Consider the following 19,882-nt stretch of genomic DNA (forward strand, 5'->3'; position numbering starts at 1 on the left):
TTGGGACTTATTAGTGGGTCATGAAATCACTGTAGTGAGTCACAGATAGCCTTAGGGAGAAATGGAATGGAATGGCATAGAAGGAAAAAAGCACAATAGAAAATAGCCCGGCACTTAGTGCATAATATGATAAATACTGACCTGTTTCAAGTGTGTATATTGTGTATGGTGTGTGTGTGTGTGTGTGTGCGTGTGTGTGTGTGTGTGTGTGAGTGGGTGTATTGGGCTGTAATCAGAAGTGGCTCTATCCTGAGGCCAATGAAGCTTGGACTTCAGGGCCACTAGCCCCTTGCAAAGCCCTGCCCCTGTTTTGGTATTTGTAATGCCATTTCGTGTCATTTTTCTTAAAGACGAAGACGGTTGTGGTGCCGCTTCGCTCCCCGTGGGTCACAGGCAAACACAAAAACTACAAAAGCCCACGCTCTCACTCGCTTTCCACACAGCAGCCAGCGCTGTTTGGCCAAAATGCAAATGCCATCCGCCTGCTCCCTTGCCGGAGGCTTCTGGGCTCCCGTCACCCTTGGAATGAAACGCAGACTCCTCCCCGGGCCGAAGGAACCTGCTCTTGCCCCGCTTAGTGCTCCAGTCTTTGGGCCACTCCTCATGCCCACGAGGCTAAATTAGTGTCCGCCCTTGACCTCTGTGTTCCCTCCTCCCTGTGGGAGTGTGCGTGCAAATGCTGTTCCCTGTCCCCCAAAGACCCTTCAACTTCCTCTTTTCTGGCTCCTCCTTCCCTTCTTGGACTCTGCTTAGCTGTCCCTTCCTCCGGGAAGCCTTCTGCTCCCCAAATGTGGGCCAGGTGACCCCCCTGTAAAGCCCACGGCACCCTGCACTTCCGCCATCAGGGCACTGAGACACGCTGAGGGTTTACTTGCCCTGGGCTGTGGTTCCCTGGCTCATCCCGTGCCCACCACACAGCACCACTGACCGCGCTCTTACTCATGCTGGTGTTGCTGGTGCTCCCCACCTCCTGAGTCACGTGCCCAGCCCAACCCCAAGGGTCGGGAGCTGTTAGCACGTTCCCCACTTCACAGGTGAGAAAACAGAGGCCCAGAGGGGACAAGCAGCTTGCTCAAAGTCACACAGTAAGTGTGAATCCAGGATTCTACCTTTGGGGTCTGGCTCTAGAGCCCCCTTTGTGACCACCTCGTAGAAGGCATTCGGTGAGAACAGGTTAAACAGATTGTTAAGAAAACAGAAAACACGAAAGCTATATGCAACCTTAGCTGATCTTCGAAGGTGGCTTGGGGCACCTGGGTGACTCAGTCAGTTAAGTGTCTGACCCTTGACTTTGGCTTAAGAAGTCTCGAGATCATACTCAGGAGAAGAGAGGGAGATTCCAAGAATACATGTCCAGGGAGCGCACATTCTGGGTCATGATATGATTATGATGGGCCTGGGCCAATCACGCTTTGAGCTCCAGAGGGAAAGGGGCCCCAGCTGACTTCTGGGATCTGGAATGAACGGCTGAGCGAACCATGTTGATTCAGAGCTCCTTGTACTTCATGAGAACTGCCCCTGTCCTCCAGACCTGGGGGTGCGGAAAGGCTTGCTTGCCTCTGAATCCGGACTTGGGCTTTTAATCTCTTTCAAGAATTAAACTCTACCTCAACTGTCCTGACATGTGCAGTAACTACAAGCAGTTTTACAGGAAAGCAGGTGCACCGTAAGCAAAAGAATCCTACTTTAAGCAAATACGTGTCCTTTCCTGGTCTTATTTACTGTATGAATGGTAATGGTGCATTTTGCATAAATCCTCTAATACATGGATGTATAAGGAAGTACATACAATAATTTTTGAATGACATTTATTTGCAATGAACTGATTGTAGGGTAAGACAACCGGTTACTATTTAGATACATTTGTTCATCCTTTTTTAAAAAAGTATTTATTTATTTTGAGACACAGAACACATGCTCTGTGTTGGGGAGGAACAGACAGAGGGAGAGAGAGAGAGAGAGAGAGAGAGGATCCCAAGCAGGCCTCACACTTGCGAGCCCGACGCAGGGGTCGAACTCATGAACCGTGAGATCATGACCTGAGCCGAAACCAAGAGTCGGATGCTTAACCAACTGAGCCACTCAGGTGCCACGATGCATTTGTTCATCCTTAAGACAACTCTTCAGATTGGGTAGACCACATTTTAAGACGGCTGGGTGAGATACGTGGCGAGTCTAGGGGCCAGTTAACTTGACCCCTTAAGACACCTCTAACTGAGGGAGCCTGGGTGGCGCAGTCGGTTAAGCGTCCGACTTCAGCCAGGTCACGATCTTGCGGTCTGTGAGTTCGAGCCCCGCGTCGGGCTCTGGGCTGATGGCTCAGAGCCTGGAGCCTGTTTCTGATTCTGTGTCTCCCTCTCTCTCTGCCCTTCCCCCGTTCATGCTCTGTCTCTCTCTGTCCCAAAAATAAATAAACGTTGAAAAAAAAAAAAAAAGACACCTCTAACTGCCCGTGTCCAGCTCTAAGGCTCTAAGTCAGGGGTGTCTTAGACTAGGCTCTTTGCCTGGGGAGCAGAGCGTGCTTCTCGGTCAGATTGCTATCGTCTAACTGAAGGACTGATCCGGCACCCCAGGCCATGAGGTGTCCCCGTGCAACTCTAGGCCAGCCAACAGCAGAACTGCCCCAGCCTTGAGTGTATGAAGCTTCAGGGAGAGAAGGGGAAATCAAGAGGGAAGAGAGAGTTTTCGAGACTGGATTTGCCGATGCCTTGGGGTAGCTCTTATTATCATCTGCAACTTCCCATTCCATGCCCAGAGACCTGACGTGGCCTCTTTAGGTGGCCACTGTGTCCTCGCCTCATGGACTTCCTTCTGTGTCTTTAGCTATGTGAACTTGCATGACTTTCCCTAGAGGTGGCTGCGTCTGCCCTTTCTGTCAATCTGAGCAAACCAATATGGCGGCAGACAAAGACCTTTGAACCATGGGTTTATCACCACGGGAGTTAAAAGGAGTATAGGTGAGCGAACGTTTAGAAAACAGTGGAGACACATTTAAAAATATACAGCTTTTTAAAAGTTCACAAAATTAAAAAGAGCGGGGGGGGGGGGGGGCTGTGATGAGGGAGCCTAAGGCAAGGTGAGGACAAAGAACAAACTAGCACCCCCGCCCTCCGCCCCCCATGGGATATGTGTGATATTTTACCTGTTCAAGAACAAAGGAAGGAGGAAAACAAATGTTAATAGGACATGAGTCTCCATCAGTTTACAAATGTCTTGGTAAATTATAAGAAGAAACGATAATTATAAGAAGAAACATATATATAATTATAAATTATAAGAAGAAATGATACCTTATTAATAGCCTCATCTCCAGAAACCTATAGACTCAGTTTCCTGGAGCCCCAACATCACCCTCCCCTCCATAGTGATGTGGGGAACAAAGACAAGAAGGAAATGGCAGGTAAAATTAAATTTCTTTATAATCTGCAGCCCATTGACAGATACTTGAGGCAAATACAGAGTATACCATTTCTCCAGGACCCCCTACTTTCTTTTTTGTTTGTTTTTGAGAGAGAGAGAGCATGGGAGGGGCAGAGGGAGAGGGAGAGAGAGAATCCCAAGCAGGCCCTGCACTGTCAGTGCAGAGCCTGATGCGGGGCTCAAACTCACAAACTGTGAGATCAGGACCTGAGCCCAAATCAAGGGTGGGATGCTTAACAGGCTGAGCCACCCAAGCACCCCTCCCTACTGTCATAATAGTTAATGCCTTACTTGAGGGAAAACAACCTTAGCTTGACAGTATCAAGGCTTCTGGTATGCCAGAGTCCTCTTTAGCATAAGAAAGTCCTTCTGGAGGCCTCCCTTTTGCCTCTACCTCCCCAAACTCCATAGTATATAACCAGTCACTCTTTACAACCCCAGTGCAGCTCTTTCTGCCTCCAGGTCCTGTCCCCACGCTTTAATAAAATCACCTTTTTAGCACCAAAGACGTCTCAAGAATTCTTTCCTGGCCATCAGCTCCAGACCCCCACCACTCCAAAACCCCATTGGCTGTTATAGGCTAAATTGTATTCCCCCCCCCCCCCCCCCCGCAATCCATATGTTGAACTCCTAATCCCCAGTATCTCACAACGTGACTGTAATTGAAATAGGGCCTTAAAGAGGTAATTAAGGTCAAATGAAGTAATTAGGGTGGGTCCCAATCCAAAATGACCGGTGTCCTTATAAGAAGAGGAAGTTGGGACAGGACACACACAGAGGGAAGACAGAGAGAAGTTGGCCATCTGCAAGCCAAGGAGAGAGGCCTCAGAAGAAATCAACCCTGGTGACGACTTGATTTCGGACTCCTGGCCTCCAAAATGGTGAGAGAGAGTATGTTTCCAGTTCCCATTGTTGAAGCCTCCCAGTCTGTGGCACTTTGTTATGGCGGCCCTAACACAGCGGCCATCTTGTGTTTCATAGCAACTTTTATGCTGGGAAATGGCTCCCTCTGCTGGGTCTTCATGCTACAGCCAAATGCCCTGAAAACAATGAATTTCCTGTTCAGAATTAAAAACAAAGTACTTAGATGCTACTTTATAAAATGCTTTATAGAATCTTTACAGAATTCTTCACCCGTAATCAGGGCTGATATTAAAAAATATACAGCAACTGGGGTGGGTCCCTACTGTGCCAAGCAGAGGATGCTGGTCTGTGAGGACGGGGTGGGAGGTCTTGGGGGAGGGCTGCTTGGCCAGGGCCCCGTGGGGAGGACAGGGGTTGGAGGAAAATTCTGCACCAACCTGTATGGGAGGTGCAACTTCCCAAGCTGAAGATCAGCTTGTAATAATATAAATATAGTTTCCTAATGCCTCCTTATGAAACTGTAGATCTTTGGGGGCTCCTGGGTAGCTCAGTCAGTTAAGCTTCTGACTCTTGATTTCGGCTCAGGTCATGATCTCACAGTTTGTGAGTTCGATCCCCACTTCAGACAGTGTGGGGTCTGCTTGGGATTCTATCCCTCCCTCTCTCCTTGTCCCTCCCCCATGCTCTCTCTCTCTCAAAATGAATAAACTTACAAAACCACCACCACCACCACCACCACCACCACACCCTGCAAATCTCTAACCTCGTCTAGTGCTTCCAGAAATAGTCCACAAAGAATACCCTTTTGTGAGCAGGAAATCACTGTCCTGTTGGTCAACACACATCCTTTGTAAATTGGATTAATGTTATTTATTTTTATTTTTTAAACATTTTTTAGAACGTTTAATTTTACTTTTGAGAGAGAGAGAGAGAGAGACAGAGCAGGGGCAGGGGAGGGGAGAGAGAGAGGGAGACACAGAATCCCAAGCAGGCTCCAGGCTCTGAGCTGTCAGCACAGAGCCCGACGTGGGGCTCGAACTCACGAACCGTGAGATCGTGACCTGAGCCAAAGTTGGACGCTTAACCCCTTAAGCGTGACCGGCTGAGCCACCCGGGTGCCCCAGTCAGATTAATGCTATTAACTGCACTCTCCTTGTCATGGTCAAGTTGCACTGCTAGAGCTGTGAGCCGGACAGCAGGTCTGGACCAAGTCTGGTGCACCGCAGTCAAGATGTCAGGCTTTCTCCACCACTCTCAGCCTGTGCTAATGCTATGAAACAGAAGCAATCCACACAGCTTGGGCTCCAAAAGCTCTCTCGAGCATGGAAAAATCAGCCACTAGAATTGTGCTTGGCGCACCTAGGAGGTACCCCAATAAACGTTTGGGAATAAATGACGGAAAGGTGACCAGACACCATGAAAAGAAAACACCGGCAGCCGTGTATTCCAAATGTGGGTAGTCCCTTGCCTGTTGTAGTTGGCCTCTATGGCGTGAGGATTTTTCTTCTCTTGTACAGTCTGGGAAGCACGTTTTTGTAGCATGCCCAGAGTCCATGTCTTTCGGATGCAAACGAGAAAAATAGGGGTGTGAGCGCCAACGAGGCTGGCCCATTCGGCCTCAGTTTCCGCCACCCAGCCCGATAAGGGGACCCGGCCTGTGATATAGGGACTTTCCTGATATGTCCTGGCTGCACGGAGGGGGGAGTGGGGTCAAACCATTCCCTTTAGAAGGATAAGGCGGCTTCTTCTGACTCCTCTGCTGAACCTTCCATTCATTCCATCATGCACGTCTTCCGGAAGCATTTACTGAGTTGTATCACCTGTGCCTGGCACGCATAGGGCTTCAGGCAGTGAGCTGGCGGGGGGGGGGGGGGGGGGGGGGTGGGACACGTACCCTCCTCTCTAGGAGCTTACACACTCATCAGAGAAAGACATTTCCGCAAATGCTGTGATTGTGATGAGGCTGATTAAGGAGGAGCACAGGGTGACGTGCAAATGGAAACCGAGCAAGTTCAGCTGGGAGAGGCTGGGGAGGCTTACCCGGGGTCAGTCACCTGTAAGGTGAGACCCCTGGCGGTGGCGTGGAGAAGCATTTCAGGAAGACCGAACAGCCCGAGTAAATGCCCAAGGAAGCTCATGCCATCGGGACAGGGCGGGGTGGGGGGCGGCGGTGCATGGGGGCTCAAGCCCAGCCTGGGCCATTTTACCCAATTCCCATGGAGGCGTCCTTTTCACGCCAAGCCCACAGCGGGGCTGTCCTGGCTCAAAGGACACATTTTTCCTTCACGTGCCCAAGTGGCCTTGGGGGCCGGCGGGTCCTGAAGTCTGGCTCATTCAGGGAACTGAAAGTTTGCCCAATCATGAAGAGCTAAAGCCTCTTTGCCAGCTACCGGTTGCTTCCCATAGAGGACGGTCCTCCTTGTCACCTGTTCCCAGTCCTCGGCTCTCCATTCAGGTAAAACCAGTTTCCATCCTTTGGGCCCTCAGGGAGATGTCACTGATTCTCTGTTGTCCTAGGCGCCTGCAGGTCAGTGACTCTAAAAAGGAGGCAGGGGTCACTGAGGGTGGGGTGGAAAGGAGGAGAAGAGAAGGCTAGCAGGGTAAGACACATGGAAGGCAGGGACAGTTGACAACGGGCTGTGAATCCACCGTCATCACTGGGTCTGGGGAGGGGTCTCTCCGGATTCCAGCCAGGATTAGCTAAGCCACTGCTGCCGTTGTTGAGGCTCGCTGCACAACACTTTTTCCAGGAATGTGTGCCATGTAGACATTTCTGCTTTTCTGCTCCTGTCCATGCTCGGTGGTTGCCTCCATGGCGTGACCATCAGTCCCGAGCCGGGCTGGCTTCCTCCCATTTGTTTCCTCCTCCTTGGCCTTGGCTTCTGAGACAGTGCGGAACTAACGGTGTCGATTCTGATCACGTGCAAAAAAAACTGGATAACCCGGGTCAGGCCTTTCTTTCTCAACTTCTAACTAGCTGCGACTCCGTGGTCATCACTCAACCCTGAAAAACATGCTTTCCCGAGTATGAGAAGATACTGTACTTAAAATTTGAGAAATTCCTTGCTTACACAATATATTATTATTTTTTTCTTTTTCTGGCAGCTGCCTCGTGGTTCAGATGTCAGATCTTAACTTTTCCTTCCCCAAAGGGTCAAGCCAACTCTGGTGTCTTATTCCATCTGGGTCTTTTCTGACTGCTACCCAGAACCCAAAGTTCACAGACACTTCCTCCCATCTCCCTTGTATCCAGGCTCTTTCCTTGGGCTCTGTCCTAAAATAACTCAGCTGTCATCTCGAAGACGTCTGATCACCCCAGCCAGTATCATTCCTGTTTTCTGTATGGAGACCATACTTTTTCCCTTGACGCATCAGCAAGTATTTATGTGCCCAGTATTCTGTTTGGGGGGGGTGGGTACAAAGACCGGAAAATTGATCTTGTCAACTAAAATCAAGTAGGCATATTCGAATATAGGGAAGCGTGAGTTATGCAGCCCAGAGCCCCTTGGCACTGAACAGTGGCTCCCTACCTCTTTCCTCAGTGATGCACAGGGCACCTATTTCCGGATACGACGCATTCCCTGGGCTAGCACTTCCTCTGTGCCTTTGTCCAACCGAGAGAACCTATGGAATTTAGGGAGTGGTGGGATATTATCAAAGGGACAATTTTAAATGTTCTATACTCTATTTGTAGGAAGTGTCATCATTTCGAAATGGCGATGCTTAGTAACAGATCGCCACATCACACCTTATCCTGGGCCTCATCCAACAGCGGCTTGGGTCACGGCAACTGAGGATGGCTGGCAAAGACAGGGCCATTTTCTGCCTACGGCTCACGCTCCAAAGAAATGAGCCATGTTCTCAGACTGCCTTTGCTTCCAATCCGCTGATTGCAACCGGCAGAAAACACCGTGCTGAGACACGAGCTCTCGAAAAGGGGCAGTCGCTATCATGTTCGTGGTTGACCGAGGTCCATCCCTACTCAGGAGGACCGTGTGAATGTGCACGTGTCTGCATATTCAAGCCTGGAGGCCAGAGCTGTCGTTCTGGGCCTCTCTGACTCTCAATTTCCTTGTGCTGAAATATGTGGATCTTAATTCCTATCTTGCAAAGGCTGTTGTGGGAATGCAAGAAGAATACTTCCGCGAGAGCCCTCAGCACTGTGTTGGCATTGAGGGCACTGAGCGGTTGGTTGCTCAACAAATATTTGCAGTGTGGAAAAAAAAACATTATTAACTTAAAGAGTCTGTTGTGTAATTCTCAAGTGGAAGTGTCGAAATAGGTATCATTGTTTGATGGGCTTCAGTTAATCCTGTATGTTCCTTGCTTCCTTTCCTTCCACTAGGAATCGTTCTGTGGGTGAGCTCTGTTGGCTGGGGGCTATGATAATTAGGCCAAGGTCATGCATCTGTCCCCTGTGGGCCAGTTAGCTCAGCTTGGTGCCATGTCCGTACACATTGATCTTAACCTAGCTGGCCGGCTCACAAATGTGTGGCCACATCCCAGAGGACATGAAGGGGACGGGTTTCTGTGAATCTGGCAAATACCTCTTGCCTGCTGGAGAAGCAATGCCCCAACTGCTCTGTTATGGTCATTGTGACCTGAAGGTGGCGCTGTTTCCCAAGGAAGAACCGCATGTGGCTGCTGGAGCGTCAGGTTAAAGGACGGGTGAAGTGATAGACTGTCATCGGAATTGGAGAGAATCTGCAAAGTAATTTGATTCAATTCTCCTTTCTTAAAGGTTTATTTTATTTTTGAGAGAGAGAGAGAGAGAGAGTGTGCAAGCAGGGGAGGGGTGGAGAGAGAGGGGGACGGAGGATCTGAAGCAGGCTCTGCTGACAGCATCGAGCCCGACGTGGGGTCTGAACCCACAAACCGTGAACTCACGGCGTGAGCCAAAGTTGGACGCTCAACCGACTGAGCCACCCAGGTGCCCCTCGGTTCTCTCACTTTCTAGGCAAGGAAACTGAGACCCAGAGATGTAGGATTCTTCCCTGAAGCCAAGCCACAGAGGTGAGGCTAAACATAGGTCTCCCAGATTATAAACTTTTGGTGATATTTCCAAAGAATTCAATCGTCATTGAATTTTAAATGCCTATTATTCCTAATCACAGGCCAGATTTAAGCTGTTTATTTTATATTTAATTTGTTTTAAAAACACGTTTATTTATTTTGAGAGCAAGAGAGTGAGAGCACCCTAGGGCACAGGCATGTGCACAAGCAGGGGAGGGGCAGAGAGAGAGGGAGAGAATCCCAAGCAGGCTTTGAGCCATCAGCACAGAGCCCGATGTGGGGCTCAATCCCACAAACCATGAGATCATGACCTGAGCCGAAATCAAGTCAGATGATTAACCCACTGAGCCACCCAGGCGCCCCCCCCCCGCCCCTTTTTTTAGAGAAGGGGAGAAGGGGAGAGGGAGAGGGAGAGAGAGAATCTTAAGCAGGCTTCATGCTCAGCACAGAGCCTGACATGGGGCTGAATCCCACGACCCTAGGATCATGACCTGAGCTGAAATCAAGAGTTAGAGGCTCAACCAACTGAGCCACCCAGGCACCCCTGGTCCGGTTTTTATTATAAGAAGCATTTGTATATATCTGTGCCTAACAGATGATTTATTTTCCTTTTCCATACTTCTGAAGGAAGAAAAACAGCGGGCATGGGTGGAAATTTATTCTAGTCTACTTTTTTTTTTTTTAATGTCGGTAAGCATGAGTTCTGTTTAAATTATCACACCCGAGACTGCATGTAAATTTTAAAAGGTGTTCACGCATAGCAGCCTGATCATGAAAAGGACTCCGTGGTAGCTATTTTCAGCTCCTTTCATAATTCGTAGAACATGAAGCATATTAGGGATGGGATGTCACAGGTACGTTCCCAGACTCTGAATTCAATCTTTGAGAAGGTTTCCTCCGAGAAAACAAGTTTTTGTTTGTTTGTTTTGGTGAGCTTTTGCTGACTTTCTGGGCATAGAAGTGAGGAAAGTGTCCTATGCTTTAATGGTGAGCACCGTCAAGGCGTGGTCAGTGAGGGTCCTCCAGGCGTTCAGCACCTGTCGCACGGAATTCAAGGCCACCAAAAAAGGCAGGCACGCACCTCCGCTCCTGGCACCTGTTAACACTTGTGTCACCGCGCTGATGACATCATCTCTGTGCCAGCAGGTACCGTTTCCTCTCTTCCGCGGGGAGAGGTGGTTTTTATTATCCTTGTATTCGTTTTTGTTTGTTTGTTTCCTTCAGAGGTAAGGGAGCTTTAATAAGAACAGTTTCTGAAATACGGGCCTACTAGCTTCAGGATGACTGGCTTTCTATTTTCTGGAAAATATTGTTTTATCAAGTAACTTAGATCCCCCCGCCCATTGGTACCTTCCTTTGAGATCACAGAATTGCGGGATCTTCAGGTTGTGATCTCTTTATTTTTACCTTTATCTGTGCTTTCTTAAATACTCCCTTTGCCGCGGGAGCTGGTTCGTTAGGAAGGCAGAATCTGGAGCCCACCTCGCACCTATGGGATGAGCAGGTGAGTCGCGCGCCCGTGAGCATCCGGGGAGCACCAGCCGGCGGATCTACTGGGCGAGCCGCTCAACTGCGCCAGGTTCCCTTGGTTCGGTCTCCGCTCTCAGGTCAGAGTTTTGCTTTTGCCCACGTGGTCACTGCTAGTCACGCCATGCCACAGATACTTCCTAAGGCCCGTGGAGCAGCGGGGTCTAGTCTGAGGGCTGGGAGTAAAAATAAAAGTCCTTGGCCTTGTGGAGCTCATGGGGGAGGGGGCGGAGAATGAAAATAAGCTTTACTTATTTGAAAAAATTTTTAATGCCTATTTTTTATTTTTGAGAGAGAGAGAGAGAGAGAGAGAACGTGAGCGGGGAAGGGGCAGAAAGAGAGAAAGACATAGAGCCTGAAGCAGGCTCCAGCACAGGGCCAGATGCGGGGCTCAAACCCACGAACTGTGAGATCGTGGCCTGAGCCCAAGTCAGGACACTTAGCCGACTGAGCCACCCCGGTGCCCCTAAACTTTAGTTATTTAGAATGCATGGCGTGTCACACAGTGATAAGCTCTGGAAAGGAGGCAGGCAGGATGAGAGTGTGGGAAGGGGTGAGGCGGTGTATGCATGGTCAGGGAAGGCCTCTTCAGTGGGGGGGGGGCCTCTGAGCAGGGAGGGGTAGGAAGCGGAAGGGGGGCCACGTGGAGGGCCTGGGGCCATCCCCCCTCCCTCTGAAGTCGCTGTATGCCGGGGTTGCCAGGTTTAGCCAATAAAAAATACAGGACACCCCATATTTCTGAATTTGAATTATATGCTGCATTTCAGATGGACAATAAATGAGATTTGGGTATAATAAACTTGTGTGTAATATTGTAAGTATATACTATTTAGAATATGTCCTGGAGCACAGTACGTGTACCAAATTATAGTACGATTTTCCGTTTGTTTGTTTTCATGTTTATTTTATTTTTTTTTCAACGTTTTTATTTTATTTTTGGGACAGAGAGAGACAGAGCATGAACAGGGGAGGGGCAGAGAGAGAGGGAGACACAGAATCGGAAACAGGCTCCAGGCTCTGAGCCATCAGCCCACAGCCCGACGTGGGGCTCGAACTCACGGACCGCGAGATCGTGACCTGGCTGAAGTCGGAGGCTTAACCGACCGCCACCCAGGCGCCCCTTATGTTTATTTTTGAGAGCAAGCCAGCGAGCCCAAGCGGGGGAGGGGCAGAGAGAGAGGGAGACAGAGGATCCGAAGCAGACCTTGCGCCGACAGCAAGAGAGCTTGAATTCTGTGAATTCAAGCTGTGAATTCAAGAGGGCTTGAATTCACAAATCAACGAGATCATGACCTGAGCCGAAGTTGGACACTTAACTGAGTGAGCCCCCCAGGTGCCGCTCTAGTGTTTTAACATTTGGGACACATTTATAACTAAGAGATTACATTACTCACCTGATGTTCGAATTTAACCGGGTGTTCTGTATTTTATCTGGCGAGTCTCCGGGTGACCAATGGCACTGGCGCAGGCCATGGCCGGAGGAGGTGGCTTTCTTAGCTGAATCACCATTACACTTCTCGGTCAACCTTCACCTGGCTCCCTGTGCCTTGGGCAGGGGCACCAGGGACACCGTGGCCGCCTGTGGTCTTGTGGGGCCTGGATGTAGCTCTCCTGAACCTGTCAGGCTAGTCAGGCTAGAATTTCCTGAACTACATAACTCCTAAGAAAGCCTTTGCAAGTAGAAAACATCTTAGCACACATCTAGGTAGCCATTGCTTTGTGAATGTCTCATGCCCGGCCCCTGGGGGGAAAAATGCTAATCATTCCTTTGTCTCATGTGTCCAGGAGAAACCCATCATGTATTTTGCGGGCAACCCCAACACCATGCAGTGTCTGCAGTTTTCCAAGTGCCCTTCTTGATGTGGGATGGGCAGCCTCTTCCCGAAAGAGTCTCTGGTGGAACATCTGTGGGTCTGTGCTCAGAGTCAAGCCGTTAACCTTCCAAATTTAAATATGGGGAAATCCTCCCCCCTCCCCCCCCCCCCCCGCCTTCATCCTACTCTGTCTTATTTATTTATTTTTTAAAAAACCATACCAGTTGGCAGCGATGTGGCTGCTGCAGTAAAAACAGTGTTACATCGCTTTTTGGTAATTACCTCCAGGGGAGCCCAGACTTGGAGAGAAGGTTCTAGAACTGGAAGCTTTTGTGTCTTCTAATTCGGGAATGATGACGGTCAACAGACCCCCTGGCCTAGAGAAGATAACCTGAGGGGCCACTTTGCCGGCTTCCCTCTCTTGTGCCTCCAGACACCTGCCTTTGCAGGTTAAAATAATCAATCATCCCCAATAAAAACAAACGTCAGCTGCATTTTGCGAAAGCAAGCCCCGCCAGTGAGGGGTTCCAGCTGAGTTCAGGAACAGCCCTTCCTCTTCGCATCCTGACGTGGGACCTCCCGGCTCGGCAGCAGGAACTCCGTCAACCTGTCGCCATGAGTCTGTAGGTCTGGAACCGCAAATGTGACGGTTTCCTGGGGCTGGAGGGGTGGGGCAGCAAACTGCGTCTGCAGAAATATTGTGTACAAATAACACCAACATTGTGAACTCAGCTTCACAACAGTCTTAAATACGTTGATTCTCAACTGCCCCTGGAGCCAGAAGTTTTTCCCAAGTAGTTAGGGATATACTTTATCTTGGTTTCTCATGCTCTGTTTTCAGCGCAGAAGTAAGAAGGTTGCTGTTTCCAGCAATTGGTGGCTCCACTGGAGATGTACGTGAATGCAGACTTTTCTGCTGTTCTCTCCTGCGCTAGGGGCATGTTTGCTGAACTGGCTTGGTTTGTGATTTTAAAAAACGATTTCCAAATTTGGGATCGTGAGATACACTGTACCTTCCGTGTGTGTGTGCGTCTGTGTCTTGCATTTATATTTTTCACATTCTACAGGCTTTCCTACTCATTAGTTAGCACCTGGATTTATACAACCGGGACCCTTTGTTGGAAACGTCAGGATAACAATATAGTCAAATGCTCAATGAAAGTGACGAACAGGAAATCCTACCAGCAAAGATCAAATGAAACCGACCGGCTGACCAGCTAACCGACCGGCTGACCAGCTAACCGACCAATAAGTACATACACAAAAGAAGGAACAGCTACATTGTCGTTCCTCACTGGGATATATCAGGGTGAATTCGAAAACATTTAACATAAAAGCAAAATTAAAAAAAATTTTTTTTCATGTTTACTTATTTTTGAGAGAGAGTGAGAGAGACAGAGTGAGAGCAGGGCAGGGGCAGAGAGAGGGAGACACGGAATCCGAAGCGGGCTCCAGGCTCCGAGCTGTCAGCACAGAGCCTGACATGGGGCTCGAACCCACAAACCGCGAGATCATGACCCGAGCCGAAGTTGGACGCTCAACGGACTGAGCCACCCAAGCATCCCAGCAGATGTTTGAATATAAAATGTAAGTAGGAAGATTGATGGCAATATTAAATATTTTGTTTACATAGTTGTCACATTAAATATGTAAAGTGAAATTACATGTAATTTGCATGTGAACTGTAGACGTGATGCTATTTGTTGCTTTAAAAAAAAATAATTGTTTCCTTATTACAGTCACGATACACACACAGTGTAGGAAATTGAGGACACAGAGATAAGCAAAAGAAAGACAAAATCATAGGAACTGTATAGTAGACGGAGAGGACCTTGGGGAATTTCGGTGTACGTCTTTCCAGTTTTTGTCTATATGCATGTGTTTTTAAAAAGTGGTGTTGCCCAGATCATTTAATTTGTGTATGACACGAGGAAGGGCAGGACAGCCGAATAGACGGGAAGGAAGACGAGCTCTCTCAACGACTCTGATAATGACATACGAAACAAAGAGCCCCTGGACAAACAGAAAGCAGAGTGCCTTAGTTCTCTGCTGCTTTTATCGATGTCACGGTAACAGTCCCTGAGACCCTGAAATTTCCATCGGCACAGCCACTGATATTTTTTTTGCGTGGGCTTAAAAGCACATCTCTGCGTGGTTTCAGAACGAAGGAGTAGGATTTCTTTTTTAGCTGTGATTCATCACAGAAACCTCTGAAAGTTCCATCCTTGTCCTGTTTGAACCTTGCAACTCAATCCCATGGAGTTAGGGGTTAAGACGCTAGCACGCTTTCCTCTGTTTTTCGCAGACGAGGGCACCTGCCAGGAAATGTCTAGCTTCCGGCCTCCTGCATTGGGGGCGCGCACGATGAAGGAGAGGCTAACGCAGCCTCAGGACATTTCCACCCAAGCCAGGGGCACCCCCGCCACGAGAGCCCTTCTAGGTTAAAACCCCGCTGAAACAAAACGTGCGGCAAAGAGAAAGTGAAAAACCTCACGCGTTCGCTCACATCTTGCAAATAACCAGGTAGCAAACGTGCTTCCCAGAAGGGTCTGCAGCGGCGGGCGCGCAGACAGAAGCCGGCGTGGCAAACAGCGAGGACAAAAATAGCCCTGTGCTCCAGCTGGGTGTGTCACCATATTGTGAGGATATTAATTTCACAGTTTTCACAGATAAGTTTAAACATAGGAACATGTCACAAATAAGCAGCAGTCTCTGGGAGGCCCCATCAGCTGGGATTTCACGGTCTGCAATTTTTACATTCAGCCGGGTCCCCAAGGACCAATCAATATTGGTGGCAATTATTCTTAGCGCACAGTCCAAGTGAAATGGGTGTGTTTTCTCTTCTTTTTTTATCAAGGTGGGAGGCTGTGATATAGAAATAAGCAAAGTCCCTGGGGGATGGCAATTGGGCCTCCTACCAGCTGCAAGTTGGGTGTGGGCGTCTGCTTCCTGGTCCTCGGGAATAGCCCCATAATGACCACATTATTTTAACCCTTCCCGCGTGAGCCGTGTTTGAGGGTTAGGCTTGGAAAAGCCTAGCGTGCGTCAAACAAAGAGAGGATGAACAATAAATAAATAAATACATAAACAAACAAGCCAGGGGCACCTCCCGAAGCAGCTGCCGGAGCATTGCTTTATACACAGGTTTTATTCTCCTGGGTGGGGCTGGGGGAGGGTCCAAGTTTGGGTCAGTCGGCACTAACCTCGAGGGATCTGGCTAGCCCTACGAACAAAACCCAAGGCATCGCCGGAGAGAAGAGGGGTTGGAAAAACGGTTTCCTCCGTTGCAACAAATAAGGATTGCGTTTGAACTTCCTAATTCTCGGACGGGGACTTCTTCCGTCTTCAGCCCTGTCCCCAGTTGGGCTTTTCATCCAGTTTGAGTTTTTATCTAATTTCTCACGTAAAATGTCGGGGTGCTAGGGATCTAAAATTTTTCTTTTTTTTTTTTTTAATTTTTTTTTCAACGTTTTTTATTTATTTTTGGGACAGAGAGAGACAGAGCATGAACGGGGGAGGGGCAGAGAGAGAGGGAGACACAGAGTCGGAAGCAGGCTCCAGGCTCTGAGCCATCAGCCCAGAGCCTGACGCGGGGCTCGAACTCACGGACCGTGAGATCGTGACCCGGCTGAAGTCGGACGCTTAACCGACTGAGCCCCCCAGGCGCCCCAGATCTAAAATTTTTCTAAGGTCATTTTCTGTTGTCTGATAAAAACCAAACAAATCAAAACTGTCTCTCCCTGTGTGTTCAAACCACCAGGTCTCCTAAGAAAAATGTCACGGGGAATGAAAATTTCTGGAAAAATGACCAAGAGGTAAGCAGAAGAGGGTCCATAATAAAAACAACCCGGTGGTTCTTTCTATAGACCCCATAGTCCATTCGCCATCTTGGAATTAGGGATTTTTCTCGTAGAATTTGGTTATTTTTCTCTCACATTGAAATGAAAACAGAAATGAATGAAAGGGAAATTTTAGGAGAGCTGAAGATCATAAAAATTGGGGCACCTGGGTGGCTCAGTCGGCTAAACGTTCTGATTCTTGATTTCAGCTCAGGTAACCAACCATCTCATGGTTTGTGAGTTTGAGCCCCGCATGGGGCCCTGTGCTGGCATTAGGGAGACTGCTTGGGATTCTCTCTCTCCTCTCTTTCTCTCTCTGCCCCTCCCCTGCTGGCTCTCACACTCTCTCTAAAATAAAATAAACTAAAAAAAAAAAAAAAATCATACAAATCTATTTGCCCTCTAAAAGTTTTAGGCACATGTGGGTTCTTATCTTTAACTTGGGGGCGGGGGGCTCAGGAGGGAGGTGGGGGTCAACGTGCGAACAGAACTGAGCGCCGTTGAATCTAAGAGGGTATGTCACTCTTTCTCGCCTGAAACAAAGGTCGGGATGTCTTCATTCACCTACAATTCTCTGTTGCCTTGTCAATCACAATTCTTTCAGTTTCTTAGAGGGAGTGGATCAAGGTTGCTCGGAACTGGTGGTTAGAAGTCGGTATTCTAAAGCTCAAAACGACTTTGTCTTCCGCTCCTCCTCCCCCACTTTGAAAATGTGTGAGGATAAAGGTTCCTGATGGCAGCGGTGATTTGTGGTTAATATCATTAGACTTCTGGTTTGGATTAATGCTGCTAATTAGTTTCTGTCCTTGACTTTTTCCAATTAAAGCATAGAGGCCTCGGTGCTAAACACCTGGGCAGATTACCTAATTAGATGACAGAAACATAGACAATTGTTCTCAGGTAATTATTTTAACTTTCACTGCTTGTTTGGTATTAAACACACCCATGAACAGGGCATCGTTTCTACTCTGTGAACCACAGAACAGCTCCTGGGCTAAGAAAGTGGTACTGCCTTCCAAACAGAAAATGTTGAGTCCTTTTTTTTTTTTTTTTTTTTTGGTAAATATGTGCAGAGGGGACAGATGTGGATTGTTTTTCACCCAGACATAGGAGAAAACGCACATGCTTGTGGCGCCCACTCTTTTCCCCACGTGGTCCTTTGAGAAGGCAATTTCCTTTGAGGAGTCAAGTAGAACTTAAAACTCTTTGGGTGCACTGCGCTCTTGGGCATTCTGGGAAGCGTGCTTATCCATCCCAAAGCTGAATAGTATTTGGGGACCCCCACTGTGCTCTAAAGGTGGGATATGTTCACTGTCTTAGAATTCAGAATTGAAAACCCAGCTTCTGCATTCTTTAAAAAAAAAAAAAAAAAAGACACAAAGCTACTGGGATCTTTTCCACCACGAGTGTGGACCCCATGGCTCATTCCCAGCACAGGCGTGCTCGAGGGAAGGGTCAGGCCCAGATGCCGCTGAGCAGGAAGCACCTGCACTGAATCCTCCTGGGACCCAGGGAATAGTTTACCCTCGGAAGCGCACTGAAAGCTTGTTGCCACCAACCTTTGTAATTCACGGACCAGCCCAAGGACACCACTGGCCACCTGCGAAGCATGCTCTGCCTTTCCCTACCTCGGCTTTTGCTCTCACTAACTCCCCCCTCCAGCCACACCTTCCACCCCATCTTCATCCCTTGAGACTCTCTTCCTCCTCAGAGACCCCTCTCCCAGGGTATTCCTTCTCCCAAACCTTTCTGAGAACTCTCAACTGATTTATTTCTCTTCCCTTTTTTTTTCTTTCTAAATTTTCAATGTTTATTTACTTTTGAGAGACAGAGAGAGACCGAGTGTGAGTCGGGGAGGGGCAGGGAGAGAAAGGGAGACACAGAACCCGAAGCAGGCTCCAGGCTCCGAGCTGTCAGCACGGAGCGTGACGCGGGGCTCGAACTCACGAACCGCGAGATCATGACCTGAGCCGAAGTCGGACGCTTAACCGACTGAGTCACCCAGGCACTCCTATTTCTCTTTCCTTTGAAGCTCTGTGGCTTTGTGTCCCTTTCCTATGGAGTTTAGTATCCTGTTTAGCATTAACGTTGCTCGAGGTCCCCTCTTAGCTCTCTGGTATTAGCAGCCTCTGGACTCATTTGCTAAGCAAGTATTGACCGAGTGCTTGCTACGTGCTAGGTGGGCACCCTTCTAGACACCGAAGACTCAGTGATGGCAGAACAAATTCCCTGCCCGCATTTGAACTTGCAGCCCGGGAGGAAGCAGCCCAGACAGCAAACCCACCGTGGCGAACCCACCAGAGATGTAATACGGTCACACAGTGATAGCAGCTGGGAAGGAAAGGATATCACTAGGTAGGGTGACGAAGGAGTTAATTCAGAAAATAATAACAAGCACTCACGGAGCAAGCCTTGTTGTCGTGATCGCTACCTCTAATTTGTCGGATCCTCACAATAACGCTATGAATTAAGCACCACTAGTAATCCCATTCTAGCGAAGAGAAGCCGAGGCCCAGAGTAGTTAGGGAGCTTGCCTGGGGTCACACAGGAGTCAACAGCAGAGTCTTGCAGTCTGGCTTCTGAGTCACGCTCTCAGCAAGCTCCACCTGCACTTCCAAGGTCCGTCCTTCCCTCTCCTCGCGGCCACAACCATGCCCAGAGCAGGACCTTGGTGGTGGCAGGCCCTTGATGGACTATGTGGGTCACACGCCCGTGGGCTTCTTCCTCTAAAATGACTCCGGCCTCTGTCCCTTTTCCCCTCCCAACCCGCCACCCTAGATGACGTCTGTAAGATCTTGGACTGGGACACCCGGCTTCTGCCTTTCTCAGTCTGGTCTTCCTGGTTTCCTGCATTTGAGCAGGTGCCCAGGCCTTGGGGGGGGATTTGGCTCTATTGATGAGAGCCCCCCAGCCCTTAGGCTGATTCCAGGGAACCCCAGCAGGGTGTGCGGGGGTCTGGTCAGAGGGGAGCCGGGCTGCTCAGCCTGGGGGCAGCGCAGGAGGGCCCAGCCAAGGCTCCGATGCAGGCAAGAGGCTGCAGGGCCCGTCTCTGCCTGGGAAGCTCATAGACCAGGAAGCCGGCTACCCAACCGGGTGGAATTGGGCTCTGCTGTGACCCTTGGAGTCCCTGGCTGCCACCTTGGACCCAAGTGCCATCTGACCCCGCCTTGTCCTACCACCCCTTTTCATCCTGCCCCGTCTCACCTAGATGTCGTGAGCCTCCCTTATTTTTGCCATCTGGTAACGTGGACGGATGACCCTGAGGACCAGACAAGGGTTGAGGCTCCTCTTGGGCCAGTGATTCCCCGGTCTAAGGCTTCCCTGATCTGTGAAATAGGCCAGTAATAGGGCTGCTGTAAGGATTCAACCAAATGACCGAGCACTGAGCCAAAGGCCTGGATCCCT

This window comes from Prionailurus bengalensis, chromosome C2 (assembly GCF_016509475.1).
Source record: "Prionailurus bengalensis isolate Pbe53 chromosome C2, Fcat_Pben_1.1_paternal_pri, whole genome shotgun sequence".
NCBI lineage: Eukaryota > Metazoa > Chordata > Mammalia > Carnivora > Felidae > Prionailurus > Prionailurus bengalensis.